Source organism: Rhinolophus ferrumequinum, chromosome 6 (assembly GCF_004115265.2).
Source record: "Rhinolophus ferrumequinum isolate MPI-CBG mRhiFer1 chromosome 6, mRhiFer1_v1.p, whole genome shotgun sequence".
Taxonomy (NCBI): Eukaryota; Metazoa; Chordata; class Mammalia; order Chiroptera; family Rhinolophidae; genus Rhinolophus; species Rhinolophus ferrumequinum.
The window spans coordinates 91355754-91375604 of NC_046289.1; the positions used below are offsets into that span (position 1 = coordinate 91355754).

Below are 19851 nucleotides of genomic sequence, written 5' to 3' on the forward strand. Positions count from 1 at the left end.
TGGCAGTATTTCATTTTTTCTTATAGCCGAATAATATTCCATTGTATATATGTACCACATCTTCTTTATCCAATCATTTATCGAAAGGCACTATAGTTTCCATGTCTTGGCCACTGTGAATACTGCTGCAATGAACATAGGGGTACATATATCTTTATGGATAAATAGTTTCATATATTTTGGGTAGATACCTAGAAGAGGGATTGCTGAGTCGTATGGTAATTCTCTTCTTAATTTTTTGAGGAAACTCCATACTATTTTCCATAGTGGCTATACCAATTTACTTTCCCACCAGCAGTGTATGAGGGTTCCTTTTTCTCCATAGCCTCTCCAACACTTGTTATTACTTGTTTTTTGATAATAGCCATTCTAACGGTGTGAGGTGGTATCTCATTGTGGTTTTGGTTTGCATTTTCCTAATAGCTATTGAAGTTAGACATTTTTCATATATCTGTTGGCTGTTTGTATGTCTTCTTGAGAGAAGTGTCTATTCAGGTCCTCTGCCCATTTTTTTAATTGAATCGTTTGCTTTTTGTTGTTGAGTTGTATGAGTTCTTTATATATTTTGGATATTAGCCCCTTATCAGAGGTGTTGTTTGCAAATATCTTCTTCCATTTAGTTGGTTGCCTCTTTGTTTTGTTGATGATTTCTTTTGCTGTGCGAAGCTTTTTAGTTTGATATAGTCCCATTCATTTATTTTTCCTTTTACTTCCCTTGCCTTTGAGGTCAAATTCACAATTCATTAGTACCTATGCTTTCTTCTATGCAATTTATTGTTTCAAGTCTTTTGTATAGGTCTTTGATCCATTTTGTGTTAATTTTGGTGACAGCAGTCTAGTTTCATCCTTTTGCACATGGCTTTCCAATTTTCCCAGCACCAACTATTGAAGAAACTTTCCTTTATCTATTGTACGTTTTTGACTCCTCTGTCAAAAATGATCTGCCCATGTATATGTGGGTTTATTTCTGGGTTCTCAATTATATTCCTTTGGTCTGTGTTTCTATTTTTCTGCTAATATCATGCTGTTTTGATTATTGTCACTTTCTAGTAAAAAATGAAGTCCGGGAGTGCAATACCTCCAGCCTTGATCTTTTTTCTCAGGATTGTTTTGCCTTCAGGGTCTTCTGTGGTTCCATACAAATCTGATGATTTTTTGTTTTATTTCTTTAAAAAATGCCATTGGGATTTTGATGGGGATTGCATTAAATCTGCATATGGCTTTGGGTAATGTCTGTTATAACTATGTTGATTCATCTAATTCATGAACATGAAATATCTTTCCATTTCTTTGTGTCTTCTTCAATTTCTTTTAATAATGTCTTATAGTTTTCAGTGTATAAGTACTTCACATTCTCTGTTAAGTTTATTCCTAGGTATTTTATTCTTTTTGTTGCAATTGCTTTTTTTCATTTCTTTTTCTGAAATTTCTTTTTCATTTCTTTTTCTGAAATTTCATTGTTAGTATATAGGAAAGCAATGGAGTTTTGTACATTGATTTTTGTATCCTGCGACTTTACTGTATTTGTTTATTTTTTCTAATAGTTTTTGGTGGTGTCTTTAGGGTTTTCTATATAAAGAATCTTGTCATCTGCAATTAGTGATATTTTTACTTCTTCATTCCTAATTCGGATGCCTTTTATTTCTGTCTCTTGCCTGATTGCTCTGGCCAGGACTTCTGATACTATGTTGAATAACAGTGGTGAGAAGATGGCTTCCCTATCTTGTTGCTAATCATAGATGAAAAGCTTTCAGTTTTTAACCATTAGTTATATTAGCTGAGGGTTTGTCATATATGGTCTTTATTATGTTGAGGTAAATTCCATCTATGGGCATTTTATTGAATGTTTTAATCATAAATGGATGTTACATCTTGTTAAATGATTTTTCTACATCTATTGATATAATCATAAGATTTGTATTCTTTGTTTTGTTTATGTGGTATATTACATTGATCAATTTGTGAATGTTGAACAATCCTTGTGCCCCTGGAATGAACCCCACTTGATCCTGATGTATACTCTTTTTAATGTATTGTTGTATTTGATTTGCTAGTTATTTTGTTTAGGATTTTTGCATCTATATTTATTAGAGATATTGGTCTGTAGTTTTTTTGTGTTATCCTTACCAGGTTTTGGTATCATGGTAATTTGGGCATTATAAAATGAGTGAGGAAGTATTGCCTCCCAGTAATTTTGATATGATATAGCTTCATTCTCATTTGTTTCTATATATCTTTTGACCTCTCCTTTTATTTTCTCTTTACCCCAGTCATTCTTTAATAGCATGTTGTTTAATCTCCATGTGTTTATGGTTTTTCCCATTTTCTTTTTGCAGTTGATCTCCAATTTCAAAGCCTTGTGATCAGAGAATATGCTCGGTATGTTTTCAATCTTCTTGCATTTGCTGCCATTAGTTTTGTGTCCCAGTATATGGTCTATCATTGAGAATGTTCCATGTGCACTAAAAAGAGCGTATAGTCTGTTGTTCTGGGATGAAAGGCTCTATAAATGTCAATTATATCCATTTGGTCCAATGTGTCATTTAAGGCTGATATTTCCATATTGAATTTCTGTTTGGATGATCTTTTCATAGCTGTCAATGGGGTATTTAGGTCCCCTACTATAATTGTGTTTTTGTGAGTTTCTCCCTTAGTTCTGTTTGTAGTTGCTTTATATATTTTGGTACTCCCGTTTGGGTGCATATATATTAATTGTCATATTTTGTTGATGTATTGTCCCCTTTATCATTATAAAATATCCATCTTTTCTCTTACCTTTCATGTCCTGAAGTTTGTTTCATTAGATATAAGTATGAATACTCCTGATTTTCTCTAGATGCCATTTGCTTGGAGTATCGTTTTCTACCCTTTCACTTTGAGTTTATAGTTGTCCTTGAAGCTGAGATGTGTCTCTTGTAGGCAGTACATGCATTTTTGTTTTTGTTTTGTTTTTCCCAATCTGCTACTCTGCCTTTTTCTTGGTGAGTTCAGTCTATTTACATTTAGGGTGATTATTGATATATGAAGATTTCCTAGAATCATTTTATCTTTTGTTTTCTGGTAATTTGGTATCTCCATTGTTTCTTTGCCTTTGTGTTTCTGTGTATTATTTTAGTTTGATGGTATTCTATGAATTTTCTACTCTGTTTCTTCTTTTTTTTTATGTTATGTGTCTCAGTTCTGGATTATATTTGAGAGGTTACCACTAAGTTTATGCAAAAGAAAGTTTCATATATACAGTAATCCTTTTTCTTCAGCATCCTTCTTATCTCCATTCCCCTTTGCAAATTCAGACCTTTATGTTGTTTCTGTTATCACAAATTATCCCTAATTATGCTGTGAGTTTTTTCTATTTCAGTAGTAAATTGTTCTCTTTTTTTATGTTTTTATTTCCTTTACCCTGTATGTTATGTTTAAGTGTTTAATGCACTATTCTATGTAGGGGTTGCCATTTCCTGCTTCTCTCTATCTGTTCGTAACCTTGCTCATCATTTTGAAGCTTTTTGTCTTTTGGTTTCAGATAGAATAGCCTATTTCAGATAGAATAGCCTTCACTATTGCCTGTAATGTACACTTTGTGGTGGAAAATTCCCTTAGCTTCTGCGTATCTGGAAAGGTCTCTATTCCTTCTTCATGTCTAAAGGATAACTTTGCTGACTATATTATGCTTGACTGACAATTTCTCTCTTTCAGTTGTTTCAATATTTGATTCCACTCTCTCTTGGATTGTAGAGTTTTGGCTGAAAATTCTTTTTTGTTTTTGTTCTTGGAGAATATTGGGGAACAGTGTGTTTTTCCAGGATGTTAAGCCATTGTTTTTCAACTTAGTTGTAGGGGGGCGCTGGTCAGCTCCAAGTCAAGTCATTGTTTTTCAATCTAGTTGTGGAGGGCACAGCTGACTGACCCATGTGGGACTCAAATCAGAGACCTTCGTGTTATAAGCACCATGCTGTAACCACTGAAACTACCAGTCACCTACCGGCAGCTCAGCTCCAAGCTCAAGCCATTGTTTTCAATCTAGTTGTGGAGGGTGCAGTTCACCAGCCCATGTGGGAATCCAACCAACAACCTTGTTGTTAAGAGTTCACACTCTAACCAACTGAGCCATCCAGCCACCCCCGGCTGAAAATTCTCTCGATAATCTAATGGGCTTTCCTTTGTAGGTTTCCATCTTCTTTTCCCTGGCTGCCTTGAGAATTCTTTTTTTTTTTTTTTTTTTTTGAGAATTCTTTATTTGTGATTAATTTTTGACAGTTTCAATGTAATATGCCTTGGAGAAGGCCTTTTAGGATTGAGATAATTAGGTATTCTGTTTTCTTCTTGCATGTGAGGTTCCAGTTCTTTCCATAGGTTTGAGAAGATCTCATTGACTGTTTGTTTGAATAGGCTCTCTGTGCCCTTCTCCCTCTCTTTTCCTTCTGGTATGCCCATTCTTCTTAAATCACTCTTTATGATGGAAATCAGATAGTTCTCCTACAGCTTTTTCATTTTTTCTTAACTCTCAAATCTCTCTCTTCTTCCATCTATGCCATTTCCAGATTTCTGTCTTCAATATCACTAATTCTTTCCCCCATCTGGTTGGTCAGCTCTATTTTTTAAGCTTGCTATTTCATTCTTCATTTCTTTTATTGAGTTTTTCATCTCAGAATTTCTCAGATTTCTGGTTCTGTTTTAAAATTTCAACCTCTTTGAGATTCATTTTGTTCATTGATTTTATTTCTGAATTTGTTAAATTGCCTTTCTGAGTTTTCTTGCATCTCATTGAGTTTTTTCAGAACTTAAATCTTAAATTCTCTATCATTTAAGTCACATGTTTCCATATCTTCAAGTTTATTTTGTGGAGATTTTTCATTTTCTTTCTGAGCTGCTTTGTTATTTTGGTTATTGATGGTAATTGATGGGTTATTTTCCTTCCTGGGCATCTATGGGAATGTATTCTGCAGCAAGTTGATATGAAGAGGTCTTTCTTTTATTTTCCACTAGGTAGTGCTAGAGCACTTTATTTTCTCTTGCCCTGTCCCAGCTTCTCATGATGGAAGATTTCCTGGGGAGATGGACATCTCCTCTATGACCAGGTCACCTGGGTCTCAGTGCACCACCCCCATGGGAGGATGTAGTGAGCAACGGGGTTGTGAGCCCCTGAAACCCCAGGGCTACCCCTGCAGGCAGATGCAGAGATATGCACCTCAGCAGCCCTGGTTTTCCCCTCTGGAATCAGCTGCAAAAGGTGGGGATATGGTGGGCTGGAACAGGGCTGCTGGTGTGTTTGTGTCTTTGTTCTCCTCTGAGTAATGGAGGCTGCCAGATGTTACCTGCCTCACCCATATATCTCCTCCCTTGTCACTGGGATTAGCTACAGTGTGTGTCTGCTGCTCAGGAACTGTCTGTCCAGTTCTCAGGGCTGTAGATATTCTGTTCTTTAATCCGACAGTGCCACTTTTTTCCTAGTTTTTCTAGGATCCAGTGCTAACACTGGGAGAGTGGGGGGAAGCGGTCAGGCTCCATGGCTTTGTTTTTTGCTTGGCCATGGGGGCGGTTAGACCAGTTTTTGTACTTCTGTTTTCAGTCTTTGTCCTGACATCTCTGCCCTGATCACTGGGTTCAAGTGTATTATATGCTGATCACTCAGGTGAGATTGCTGGGGGCCACAGAGAGTGCACCTGCAGTCTCAGTCCTTCCCTCTCCTGGAAACATAGTGAGCTCTGGGCTGTGTCCACAGCCCCCAGCTCTGCTCTTCTCCCTTCCCTCCTTCCCCATTTGCCCCAATTTGCCCACCTTCAGATGTTTTGATGCACAGATCTCTCAGACATGTTTGTGTGTTGCATAGGGAATTCTTTGTTGAATTGTAGCTGTTCAAGTTGTTATTACTTCAAGGGAAGAGATCAAGGGGGACCCTTCATAGTCCCATGTTTCTGACATCTCTTCTTCCATTGGTTATTCTTAACACAATGCTCCGCTCAGCTGCTGCCAGTTGATTGGAGGTATAGACAAGTTCAAATCTGTTTATTATTCTGGAATTACAGTGAGTTTAGAAATGCCCAGATGACTGATCAGAGATTTTTTTTAAAAGAAAATACCCATTTCTTTTACATATATATATACATATATATATATGTATGTATATGCGTATATATATGTGTATATATATGTATGTATGTATGTATGTATATGCGTATATATATATATACGCATATACATACATACATATATATATACACACACATACATACATATATATATATACATATGCATACATATATATATAATTGAACAAAGAATTTCCTACAGTGTGTTTCTCTGGGGCCCATCATCTCCAAGTTGTTGTCCTTCAGTCTAGTTGTGGAGGGTGCAGCTCAGCTCCAAGTCCAGTTGGTGTTTTCAATCTTTAGTTGCAGGGGGCACAGCCCACCATCCCATGTGGGAATCGGACTGGCAACCTTGTTGAGAGCTTACTCTCTAACCAACTGAGCCTTCTGGCCGCCCTGGATCAGAGTTTTAATGTAATAAAAAGAAAACATCTGCTGATCACTTCCTAGGGACCAGGCCACTGGGTTCAATGTTACACCTGCATTATCTCAAAATTCTCACAGAAGCCTTATGATATAGGTTATTATCATTATTCCCATTTTACAGATGAAGAAACTGAAGCTTAAAGGGGTTAACTAAACTTGCCCAAAGTCATAGAGCTAGTAAGTTGGTGGTGACAATGTTTAAATAAGCTCTGTCTTACTTCACAGTCCAGGCTCTTCACCATTATTTGGTGTCACCTCTTTTCATTTAAGTTTTTGGTTATGTCAACAACATCCTGTTTCAGGATACCTCAGTGCTGCGCTCTCTACACTTTTATATAAAGCTGGTTGTTCTCTGGAAATGAGGTGGATAATCTGTTGCTTTCTTTTTGTATAGGAAAGAAATGCCAGAAAGTACATTATAGTAATAATTCCTTAAACACAGCATTGGGATGTTGGAACATCTTATTGATTTTGAACTTGTGTAAGAAGTTGTCTTAGTATATTAAAAAATAGTCCTCTTTTATATTGAGAAATATGTTTCCTTGCTTTGAGACTATGCTTCATTTGTTATAAAAGGTAGCTTAGCCAGAAAAACACTACCTTTTAATATGGATTGAGAAATGAAACCAGAACCTTAAATACTGACCCAAAGTGCTATTATAGAACTGACACTATGTGCACTCCTGGAAAATATTAACTTCTAAGGAAAAATAGATGTTAATGCCACTTCTTAGCATTTCAATGTCACAATTACAAATTCTGCAAGACAGTTAATTGACTATTTTATGTGTCTAGAAAGGGTCTTGATTATCAGAATTGTGTACTAATTCTTAAATTCCTTTTATATAATGCAGAATCCTTTTAAGGAATTAAAATTTTATTTATATTTTAGATGAAGGAATTATATATTTTTACCAACATTTTTTATGAAAGAAATGTCTTGAATTAATGTGTTAAGTTCAAATTTCGTGGTTAAGTCAGACTTTTGAAGCTTTAGATATCCATGCAGATATCATAATTCTCCCATGTAATGGAGACCCCTTTATATGAGCAATTATTATATTTTTTGTATAATGTGCTCCCATGTATAATGGGCACCCATGTTTTTGCCCCAAACTTTCAGGGAAATGGAATTAGTACTACCCATGTACTAATTCTTATTTTTCCCTCACAAATTTGGGTAAAAAAGTGTGTATTATACATGACAAAATACATTATTATTATTTTTCTAACTGTAATGTTACTGCATTGTCAAATGAGGATGCAAAACATTACAATGCCCCAATTTTCACTTTTTAAAAAAATTTTCACTGATTAATAATCATATTTGGCCTTTTCCCTTTAACATTTTATAAGTTTTGAGCTTCTCAGTCTAGTCTTTGTTTTTCTCTTGATACTAATTAATTAAATTCTGGTACTAGTAATAAAAGTCTAGGGACTTTTAACTACTGATGAGGATCTCAGCAAATTAAGAAGGATAAAATATCCCCTCTAACTCTATACCTGCAGAAACGTACAATTTCATTTTTGTCATAGGACCATCCTTACAAATTTTATGTCTAACAAAGGAGTCTTGTATGATGCCTGGATTTCATGCATTGTTACTATGTTTTAGGAAAGTAACCTCTAAAAACACCTGCCTCTAAAAACACCTGCAATTCTGTTGCTCATCTCACATAATAATTTGTTGTTCTGAAAAGAATATGTAAACCAACGTTTCTGTTTCCTGAAAGGTAAAAATATTTGAAAGTTGAATAGCTTAAAAAGGTTAAGTCAGAAAGGAATTACTGGTACTTCTGTCACCTCTCATATGCAAGAGGGAAAAATTAAAACCTGCCGGATTCCTTATTTGAACAAAAAGTTTGAGAGCCTAATCTATTTGATTAGAACTGTTTGTTAAATTTACGATTATGTCTTACTGAAAGCAAGAGGTTGAAAGGCTATTATGAAATTATTGTAATGTATGCCATGCCTGCAGAGCAGAGAGAAAAGCAGATAACTGTCATTTTTGTAGTGTCTGTGATGAAGGCAACAAATGCCAGATTTTCCTCATTTGAGGAAGTGGTACCACTACTCAGTAAAACATATCAGCTCAGTTCAGATTGGGAGACAAATGGCTGTAGCACTGAGGCAAGATCAGGCACGAGTCAGGGCTTTGACTCCTCCTGCAGGTGGGGCTCTGGGCTGTTGCTTCATCGCTGGCCCAGAGAATTTTGTGTGTGCCACAGCCTTGAGAAGAGCTGGCCAGTTGGAACAGTATTCTCCTTTGTCATTAGGGCCTCCGTTTCTATCTTTTCTCCAGCACTAGCTCTCTTCCCTTTCTAATTTAAGATGACTTTGTATTAATCTGACCTTGACCTAGAAATGTAGGAAACATTTTGAAGCATTCTGAATTTTCCTATCTTCTCCTGAAATGCTTCCTCTTATTCTGATTTATAGTTTCTCTCTCTACTTTTCCCTAAGCCACTGAGAAAACAGAATTTAAAGCATAAAAATCAGCCTCTCTCTAGAGCACTTAGGACATTCCCCAAGGGAGAGATTGATAGCCAATTCCCTTTATATTGTCTCTCATTACCTCTCCTAAAAAAACCAGGAAACAAAACAAATGGCTGTTTTTTTTTAATTGTTATGTGTGTTTTTTTTTTTTTGAGACTTTCAGTTAATAAGGTGTAGTTAGGTTACAACCTTACTTTACCTAAACCTGATGAGAAAGACTCTCTAAGATGTGCCTTCTAAGTCACAGAAGATTTCATGCACATTATTGTGGCATGTTCTGTTCTAGAAATGCTAAGCAGTTTTCTGTATGCATAAATCTCAGTCTCGGTTCACTTATGGTAACATAACTTTATTGTATGATAGATTGAGGTCAGAAAGAAAGAGTGGTATTTCAGACTACTAGGTTGTGCCTTTTCGCACCAACTTAGGTTATCAGTTTCTGTTTTCTTGTGAGGAATACCAGCTATAAGAACCAGATACTCTCATTTTTGAAGGCCTTGTTGCATCTGTAACGCATTACTGGGCCACTGGAAATGAGCAATAATGAGATAGATCAAGACAGTTATGGGGTGTTTTCAGCTATTTTAACATGAAATATTGACATGAAATATTGTCAACCCTATTTGCAGTGTAGCTCTTGGTTGTGAATATGGAACCTCAGAGTAACCCATGTCAGTTATGCTCACAGCCAACATGAAATCCAGTCTATGAAATTTCAATTTTATGCATTGCTATAAATATTTACTTGACAAAAAGTTTACCACTGGAAGCCTTTAAGTATTATATTCCTAATTCATTTTCAATGATTAAAATAGAAGGTTTGTTTGGAATACACAATACAAACTGCTTTCAAACAATAGTAGCACTTCTATCTACTAAAGACTAGTGTTGCAGGATGAATAATCATTAATATGATAAACATCAATATGGTAAAAAAGAAAAGATAAAGCCTTTGTTAATTGCAGTGACAAGTCCATTTTACTCTCTGATGTCTCTTTTATATTTTTCCTTTGGATACTGATTATTCGGAATTTAGATTTGGATTATGTAGAGTGTGTGTGTGTGTGTGTGTGTGTGTGTGTATTGTATGTAATCTCATGTCATTTTTGGAAATTTTTTCCATTATTAAACTCAATTATATAGAATTCTAACTGTAAAAAACCCTAAACAATAACAACAGCAAAACCAAACAAAAATTCAAAGCAAAAAACCCCAAAGAAACAAACAAACAGAACACGCCCCCTCCCCCACAAATGAGATAACTGAACATAATTTAAAAACCCTTTCAGGATGTCAGGGCAAGGGGAAATGCAGAGTTGTTCTTTCTGTGACACTTATGTCATTATAAATGGTCTCAATTAAGAACTTTAATTTTGAGTTAGATTTGTAGCCTGTTTTTATGGGGAAGGAAGCAAGAGAGAAGGAGAAATGGGGAGCATCAAGACAAGATATCAAAGAACAATGATTGTCCATTTGCCAGGAGCCGGGCCGGCAGGGCTTCTGAAGTTCTCCCCTATCACTGCGTTTGTGGTGGTTGTGGCAGGCACAGCCTTGCACGCACATTAGAGATGTTCAATAGTTTTTAAAAATAAAGTGCTGTATCCATGAAAGTGATCTTTTTTCCATAGTTTAACATATTTTCCATAATTTTCTTGGACATAAGAGATTGGGTAAGATTGAGATGCTGGGGAAACCGTACCTTTTAACATCTGCACAGATTTTCCTGGTGACACACCCACGTCAGTGGAGGAAACATCCTTGGAGCTCCCTAACTTTGGCTGTTTGGCTGTCCTGTACTTATATTTTACAGATACAATAAACATGACACAATTTCCTGATTTTGACCTTGAATTTTGAATATCATATCTAGTTAGTTGTTTGGTTCAGATATAGAAATTAGTCTTTTTCTGAGGGAATGGGGGCAAGTAGCGTATCTGCTCTGTTCTAGATAGTTCTCACTACTTCTTTGGATGGCTCTGGAGCACAATAATTAGTAGTAGCAGATACCTGAGACTAAAGCAGATGTTAATGAGGTCTCTGCAACACTGTGTAGAATTGCAGGTAAGATAAAAAAGGATTGAGATGATATACCACCCTACGCTTTTTTTTTTTTTCAATGATTTCAACACATCCTGTTCGAACAAGTCCCAACCAGGCATCTCTAGTCAGTAGAGGAGTAGAGTGCATGCTGGCCGCTTCACCAACCTGGCCAAGTAAGTATCCAGCATCCATAGTGCAGATCCTTGGGCCTGGAAAGACCCTGCTCAGAGCCCTGAAGACAAGGGGCAACACGCCCAAGTATGGACTCAGTTTCCACTCCACCTTCACTGGCTGAGCAGCTGCCAAGAAGAAAGGCCGCATTTCCTGATACCTGGCAAACAAATGCAGTATTGGTACACAAATTGATTTCTTCTCTGAGGCGTCCACAAGTATATTTGGGGAGAAGCTTAGTGAACAAGTGGAGGAGCAGCTCTCCTTCCATGAGCCCAGAGAGATTCCATGAAAGAACCTGGAGGTCATGAAGGAGGCAACGGTGCAGGCTGGGGAAACGGCTGCTGAGATTACCAGGAAGCTGGAGAAACAAGAGAAGAAATGCTTGCTGAAGAAGGAAAAAGAAAAGCTGGCTGCAGCTTGTGATGACGAGCGGGGAAAGAAGGAGGAGGAGGACACCAGAGAGGAGCTAATTGATTATTTAGCAATATCTCATCAATTTATTTAGCAATATGCAATAGCAAAAGGCAATTAGTAGAATGTGCTAATGACAGAAAGTAAAGGTGGTTAAGCCTAAACTATATGCATTAATAACAATGTCATGTCAAAGGAGTACACATACATATAAGTTTAAGAGATCCCAACACATGTTTACTATTGATCAAAAATCACTTGGCTGAATACACAAATAACATCAGTAAGGAGTATCCAAAAGCAGTAATAAGCTTTATAGGATAGTAACTATCACAGTAGATGCCAAAAGCTCAGCAACCCGGGGCGGTTGGGGTGGGGGGTGGAGGGAAGGCGGGAAACAGCACTGGAAAAGTCATAAATCAAAACCTTGCCAGGTCTATAGCTGAGAGAAACTCAGGCATCTCCCACACTATCTAGCTGAAAACTAGCTGCTTGCTAGTTCCCAAGAATGCTGCTGTTGGTGGTGGTGTTGGTGTTGTTGTTGTTGGAAGTTAGGAAGACTTCTGATACTGCAAGCTGCATGTAGGTTCCCAAAGATGCTAGAATGATGACAATTCACCAACAAAAGAAGTTTCTACTGTCCATTGAGGCAAATTCTGATCTCTTACTCTGAAACAATCCAATCCTGAGAAGCAGTCCTGAAACAGCAGATCTTCTGAATAGCAATCTCTTGAAACAGCCATCAATCAATATCAATCCACCTGAGGTCTGTCTTATATAGTTCTTTAGATGCACCCCAGAGCCAAGTTTTTGTGTTCCTGCTCCCCTCTCAAGGAATAGCCAGTTCCGGGAGGGTCAGGCAGTCAATGAGAAAAAACAAAAGAAAATATATTACTTATCTGGCTGAAGGGCTAGTTCATCCAGACAAGCAGTATCTACTGTTCCTGCTTGGGAACATCAGCCCAAGGTCTTCCAAAGCCTGGCAACGTGCCTGTCACGTCGTCCTGATATAACTTAGCTACTTACTTCTTCACTTCATCTGCTCATGTGAGCGAAACAGACAGAACAAAGAGGGAGTTCTCTCAACCCCTGATCAAGAATTTCTTTAACCCTAAGCTAACCATCACCTCACAGCACAGACAGAACAGAAAACATCATATACTCCCCTGCTCGGGAGGATGAGACCAAAGGGGGAATTTACTCAACCCCTGATCACAGCACAGAAATCACCTCACATACAAGAACAAATAAAAGCTAATACACGGAATCTCACATCAACCAATGAAGGCAAATTTTCTTCAACATCTTCCCTATACAGCTGTTTCCCCGTCATCAGAAAACAGCAGTCGTACATGAGAAGAGTGTGAGGAGACAAGTGAAAGACCCAATAGAAGAAAAAGCAAAAGCTCCAGGAGGCCCCTCAGGAGAATGGAATGGAAGACCACCTGTATCTTCATCCAAACCCAAGAAGAAGAAATCTTTTCCCAAGGAGGATCAGGTTAGTAGTGATCCTGAAGAGACAGCTGGTAGTGGAAGTTTTCCCAGGAGAAAGAAATCCTTCCCCATAGGGGAACCATTCAGTGACCCGAAGAGGCAAGAAACGGGTATCCCCAAGAAAAAGAGGAAATTCTCTTCCATGGAGGAGTCGCTCAGCAGTGGACCTGAAGAGGCTGCTGGCAGCAAGAGCAGGAGCTCCAAGACAAAGAAAAAAGCTCCAAAAGCTGTCCCAGGAAGATTAGAATGGACAGTATCCTGGTGAGGTATAACCACCCACAGTGACGTTTTTCAAACCATCTCCTATATCCCAATAAAAACAAATTCACAAGAGTAGAAAAAGAAATAAAGGAGCAGTGTGGTAGGTGGAAGGGTCAGATGGACTGTGTTTGAGGCTTGGCTTTGTTTTTACCTTTCTGAGCCTCATTCCTTGTGTGCAGAATGAAGATGAGTAATATTGTCTACAACACCAAAGTGTAGTCTAGATGAAATGTTGTGATGTAAGTGCTTTTGTAAAATTGCTAAGAGCTACGACAGTGACATTTCACGGTACTTCCACCACTCTCTCCTCCCTCATGCGTTTCTTTCTCCTGTTTTTATCAGTTCTAGGTATTTCAGATATTTGGGGATAAAGATATGAGACCAAAGTGAAATTGACTTATTCTGCTCTGTGGGAAGTTCTGTAGGCTTCTCTGATCCTTTCCATTTCTTTCAGATTTAGAGTTAGTGTGGATGAGAAAATGATTTTATTCTGAAGATGTTTAAATAACTCTATGCACACAGCCTGGAAGTGTAGCAAACAACCTTATGAATTTGTCAGTTTCGCATATATAGCATATAACATATAATGCATTATCATCTAAAAAAAGGGGTGAAAGAGGGTGATTACGAGCAGTAATCGTGAGGAAGGCAACTGTTCTGCCTATCCCTGAATTAATATTCAGGGCAGTTTTGGCACTCGTGGGGCTGAGCTTTCTTGGGTACATAAGCAAGAAACAGCAGGGTAATAGTGAGGGAGCGAGCCCTTCCACATGTGCATTGATCTGTGCTCCTCGTCAGCTGTCCTGTTGGCTACCTGGCTGCAGGCCTTTATCCGGGGCTTACGGGCAGCTTATCGTAACCTGCAGCTTGTTTCTTTAGGGCATCGCCCTCACACCTTATGAGGTCATTGCCTGTGCTGCGTGTTCTATCAGACAAAGTCACCTTAGCAAGGTTTATTATGAACAGATCCAGCATTGCCTATGTTAACAGGAAAAACCATTTTTCACTTACATATTCTGTACACAGACACATAACTTGAACATTTGCATATTTTGTAAATAAACATATGAACTCTTCAGCACCCGTAGGCATATGCCTTTATTTACAAACCTGGAAAGATGACAACTTTGACATAGTAAATGGCCAGGGAGAGTGAACCGAACATATAAGTCTGGAGTTCTCGCCAGACCCTTCAATGATAAATGAAGTATCATATTACTAACTGACACCATTCTGATATCTTAAGGAGGTCTGGCAAATCACGTGACCTATCTCGTCCTTGTGTTTCCTGAAAATTAGGCTTTGTATGGCTAGGTGTCAATAGGGTAGATGGTAGATTCCTTTTTTCAGGCCATTCCCTGTTAATATATTAGACCAGTGTTCTTCAAACATTTTGGCTTGTAGCCCGTGGTAAGAGAGAATTTTACATCATGACCCAATCAATACATGTAAACCTGAATACAAATATATAACATAATTTTAAAAAATGGATTTCATGATCCACTGAACAGTTGCAAAGTACAGTTGAAGAACACTTTACTAATTGAAAATGAGTTATCTGAGATCTGGAGGGTCATTTTCTTATGATCAGTTACTTTATGTGAAAACAAATCTAAGGTGGAATGGTGAAGACTGATTTCCTTCGTTATTTATACATTGAAGATTTGTGAGGCTTGTCTCGTGGGATCAAGGGGTCTTGTCTGTGCCTATGTGCAAGATCAAAGAATAAGATAAGGCCACTGAGCCAGATAGGTTTAGAAACCTCTTAGGAAAAAGACACCACGCTTTCTTTCCTGGCAAAACTCCCTCTCTTGCTTCTCCTCTCTTCTCCGTGCTATATGGATGTAGGTGTTATACTGAGAAGGAGGAGCACTGGGAAAACTTATAAAGTTATTGTAGTGTGGAGACTTAGAAGATCTTCACGACGGCTTGTCTCTATGTCACACTAAGACCATATCTTTGATCTCCATGGTGTTAAGTATGCTGTGTTGCCAATAAAATCTCAGATTCTGCCAGTCAAATTATCTCTGACTTACGTCACCCCAGGACCTTTGGAGCCGTTGCTACTGGGGAGTGTTATATGGGGCAGGAAAGATGGGTCCTTATAGCCTCAATAAGGTAGATGATATGTCTCTTCTACCTCTAAACCTCTATGGTACTTACTGTTTATTTCAGACAATTTAGTTCTTTGCTATATGCTCTCTGATGATAGTCCAATTATTTCATAATTAAGAATTGTGTCTATTCCAGTGAATTTCTTGAGAACACCTTTTATTTATTTTTTGATCTTTTGCATAGCTCTAGGTAACCATTAGACTCCTTCCAAATACTTTTTATTATTTTATTTAGTGGAAAGGAGAGAAGGAATACTGGGTCCTCCTGTTCCACATTTAAACCAATCAAACTACAGTGATACATTATACCTATTAGAGACTCACTTTAAGCATTGAACAACCTCCTTCTAGATTAAACTGAGGCAGAAATGTCACTTACATTAAGTTTACTTTCAATTTTTTTTTTTTTAAGACTTTTATTGGGGAAGAGGAACAGGACTTTATTGGGGAACAGTGTGTACTTCCAGGACTTTTTGCCAAGGCAAGTTGTTGTCCTTTCAATCTTAGTTGTGGAGGGTGCTGTTCAGCTTCAAGTTGTTGTCCTTTCAGTCTTAGTTGTGGAGGGCGCAGCTCAGCTCCAGGTCCAGTTGCCGTTGCTAGTTGCAGGGGGCACAGCCCACCATCCTTTGCGGGACTCGAGGAATTGAACCGGCAACCTTGTGGTTGAGAGCCCACTGGCCCATGTGGGAATCAAACCGTCAGCCTTCGGAGTTAGGAGAATGGAGCTCTAACCGCCTGAGTCACCAGGCCGGCCCTCAATATTTCTTAATAATTAAATTCATTCAAGCAGATTATTCCATAGATGGTTAATGAGATTTGTTATATGTCAGAAACTATGCAAGTGGTATAATCATGAGTAAAATATTGTGGACCTTACAGTGTATTATTTCTACCATTTATTTTTCATAAACCTAATACTGTCATATTTTCCTAAATCTCCACCCAATTCCTCGTGTTTTTTTCCAAATCTGCCCTCAGATCTTTTGTTTACACTCTAGTATGAATAACTAATCATAAATCACAGTGTTATCCCCTGAGGCACTTACACTGTTTTAAACTAAAGGAAGAATTTAAATCATCAATCACCAATAGTGGGCAAGATTTATTAAGCATTTAATACATTCCATGCACATCTCTAATCACTGCATGTAGATTAACTCGTTTATTCACAGTAGCACTATCAGGTAGGTGCTGTTATTATATTCATCTTATGGATGAGAAAACTAAAGCACCAAGAAATGAAGTCACTAGGCCCGTACATGGAGCTGAAACTCCATGGAGTTGAAACTGGGTGATTTGGCTTCCACACTCTTGCTGCCAACCACACCATTACACTACCGGCATTGTCACTGAGTTATTTCTTTGAAAAACTGATCATTCTTGGTTCACGAAATCAGATGTTGATTAACATAGTGCCCGGCAGGCTCTGCTTCCAATTCAAAGCAAGCCCTTTGACTGCACTGAAATCTGTGGTAGGCTCCTGTCTTTGCTCCATCCATGCTCTCTTCTAGCTGGGAGTTGGGACTTTGCCCTTTGTCAGAATTTATCTTTAGAAACAATTTGATTAGAAGAAAAACAGTTATGATATGGCCTTCCTAATGAAGCTTTTAGTTAATTGATATGCCAGGTATTTAGCCATTGTTTTTCAGCTGCATATTTACCCTCTATAAAATGGTAAGACTGGGACTGGGGCTGGGTGGGACTCGCCGACCGTTCTCCGTTGTTAGGATCTGCCAGAGGGGGCGCCAGAGGGAGATTGGAGGGCAAGAGCTGGGGACAAAGGATTGCTCGCTTCCTGTTTGCTGTTCAACTCAGCGTTGCCTCAGCTTTGCAACTTTATCTGGGTATCCAGAATATTATCTTGGGCACAAAATTTAAGGAGGCTGACCTTGCACTTGCAAGGCATAAGGGAGTACCTCCTTACATTTTGTGCTCTAGGCACCTCACGAGCCTCACTCTTTTCCTGCCCTAAAAACTGTACTGATTTGGTATGTTTTGCTAGTCTTATGTAAAATGCACTTTTTACGTAGTTTTTAATTATACTGTTGAACACTTGTCTGTTTTTCTCTGTTCATTTTATGTGTCCCTATAAGCATTCCCTATGTTACTAATAATCTTTTAATGAATATATTTAATAGCTCTCAGAATCTCTCATGTAGATGTTTGTGTAATTGTTACAAATACTATCACACACAGTATCTCATTTCAGTTCTCATAACTTTATGAGGTTAATGGGACAGATGTTATTTTACAGATAGGGAAACTGAGGTTTTGGCAGGTGAAATGTCTTGCTCAAGATCATAAAATTACTAAATAGCGGAATCAAGTTTTAAAAATTGTTAATTGTTATTGCTATTTATTATAATAATCAGTACTATTTTAGTGAGCGTCTGCTATTGCGTGTCAGAGGCAGCCTTTGAATTCTTGTTTTCTCTTTTATTTTTATTTTATTTTTTTAAGGAGGGCACAGCTTACAGTGGCCCATGTGGGGATCGAACCGGCAACCTGGGTGCTATCAGGACCAGGATCTAACCAACTGAGCTAACCCGCCACCCCAATTCTTGTTTTCTCTAAAGGCCATGCTCATTCCACCAGTTTGCCTCCTTAAGTTAGGACTTGTTGGAATTGTGTGGTACAGACTTTCCTTCCCAGGAATTCAGAAGAGAGGAATGCGTCAGGAAGGATTCCTGCAGAAGATCAGACTTGAATGACTTGAAATGATTGATGAGTAGAAGTTGGGAGGGCAGGAGGAGTGGAGGATAGGGAATTGGTGAGAGAAGAACAGAGGTGAGGAAGGAGAGAAGAAGAGTGTGGAAGAGATGAGAGGGGAGGGGAACAAAGGGGAGTTCCTCCTAAATAACAGAGTCGACATAAACAAAAACATGGAGGAATAAGTGTATTTTAAGAAACTGTGAAGCCTGACTATTTTAATGTGATTGATATGTGTTAGGGAGTGAGGCCACATTGTTGAGGTTTAGATTATTGAGGTGGTTTTATGGCTCTTATAAAAAGAACCATCTTCTAGAAAGTTTACTTGCACAAAGAATCCATGTCTGCCTGTGGTTTTGGTGGAAGCTGAGAGCATTTAGCAACTCTTTCTGTTGAATTTAATTTCTCTTTTGAGTTTCCAGTTTACTCTTAAAGATACACAACATTTGCCCTTTCCCCACGCTCTGTATTTAGAAATTATCACTCTGGGACAGACCAGGAATCGTACAGAGTAGGGTGAAATACCTGAGTAATTCACTTGATCACATTTGTAGTACTATTCCTTAGGGGGAAAAAAAATCTCATTTCAATCCCAGCAAGAAGTCGGCTTATTCACTAACGCCTCAGGATTGAGGCCTTTTGTATAATTTAATGAAAAAATATATTGTAAGAAACTCAAGCATCGGCAAAGGTACAAACCAGACAGGCCTTTTCCCTCTCATTTTTCTACAGTGACAGACAGACATGTAAAGTTTTGTTCTTAGGATGTCTTTTATGTTTAACTTTTCTAAAAAACGGCTTGTGAACAATCAAATAAAAAACTTAATTAATCAAATAGAAAATATTTGTTCAGTATACTCTGTGCTCAGAGTGAGCTGGGCTATCATGTGTAATTTTTTTATGTTTTGTATGGCTGAACTCTTCACTGATTTGCTATTATTTTTAAAATTCTGTTTTGTTAAATCATTTTAGTCATATGCTATTTTAAGTTACATAGTAGATGATTTCTGCAAATAAATAACTAAGTATATTACATAGGATTTTTCGGGCTGCAAGAACAAAGCCATAACAACTAACTTAAACAATAAGGAAATTTATCATCTTAAACCAAAGAAAATCCAGAAGGGGAGTAGGCTACAGATTTATCTGTGTTGGTAGCTCACTCACATCATAATGGACCTAGGTTCTTTCGGTTTTTCCTTTGTGCTAACAGTAGTATTGGGCTTCAAATAAGGCTGGTTCCTTTTGCGATTTTAACTGGCTGCAATCTGCGTTACATGCTTTCTTAGTCATGTCCAGCAGTATAGAGCCACCAGTTTTGTTTTGTTTTATTTTTTACCTCTGTCTTAACAAGAAGGAATAGTATTTCTAGAAGCTTCTAGCATTTCTCTTCTTATGTCTAATTGATAACAATTATGCCACATATTCATTCCTGAACCAACCATTGGCAAATTTGAGCTTAGATAAATTTCTGAAACTGTATTTCGATTATTCAATGGGATAATGGAAGAATAAATATTGGATGTCTATTATTAGGATCACCACAATTACTTTACTAAGTGGTTTGGGATTAACAGCTATACTTTATGGCTTATGTTGAAATCTTTCATATTGTGTCATTATACGAAGCACAATATAGG

The 19851-nt window shown here is 37.9% G+C and overlaps 1 pseudogene; it reads right to left on the minus strand.

Moving 5' to 3' along the window:
- The window catches only part of LOC117023217 (partner of Y14 and mago-like), a 33674-nt pseudogene extending 22305 nt beyond the window's left edge, over positions 1 to 11369 (minus strand).
- Positions 11370 to 19851: the final 8482 nt, after the last annotated feature.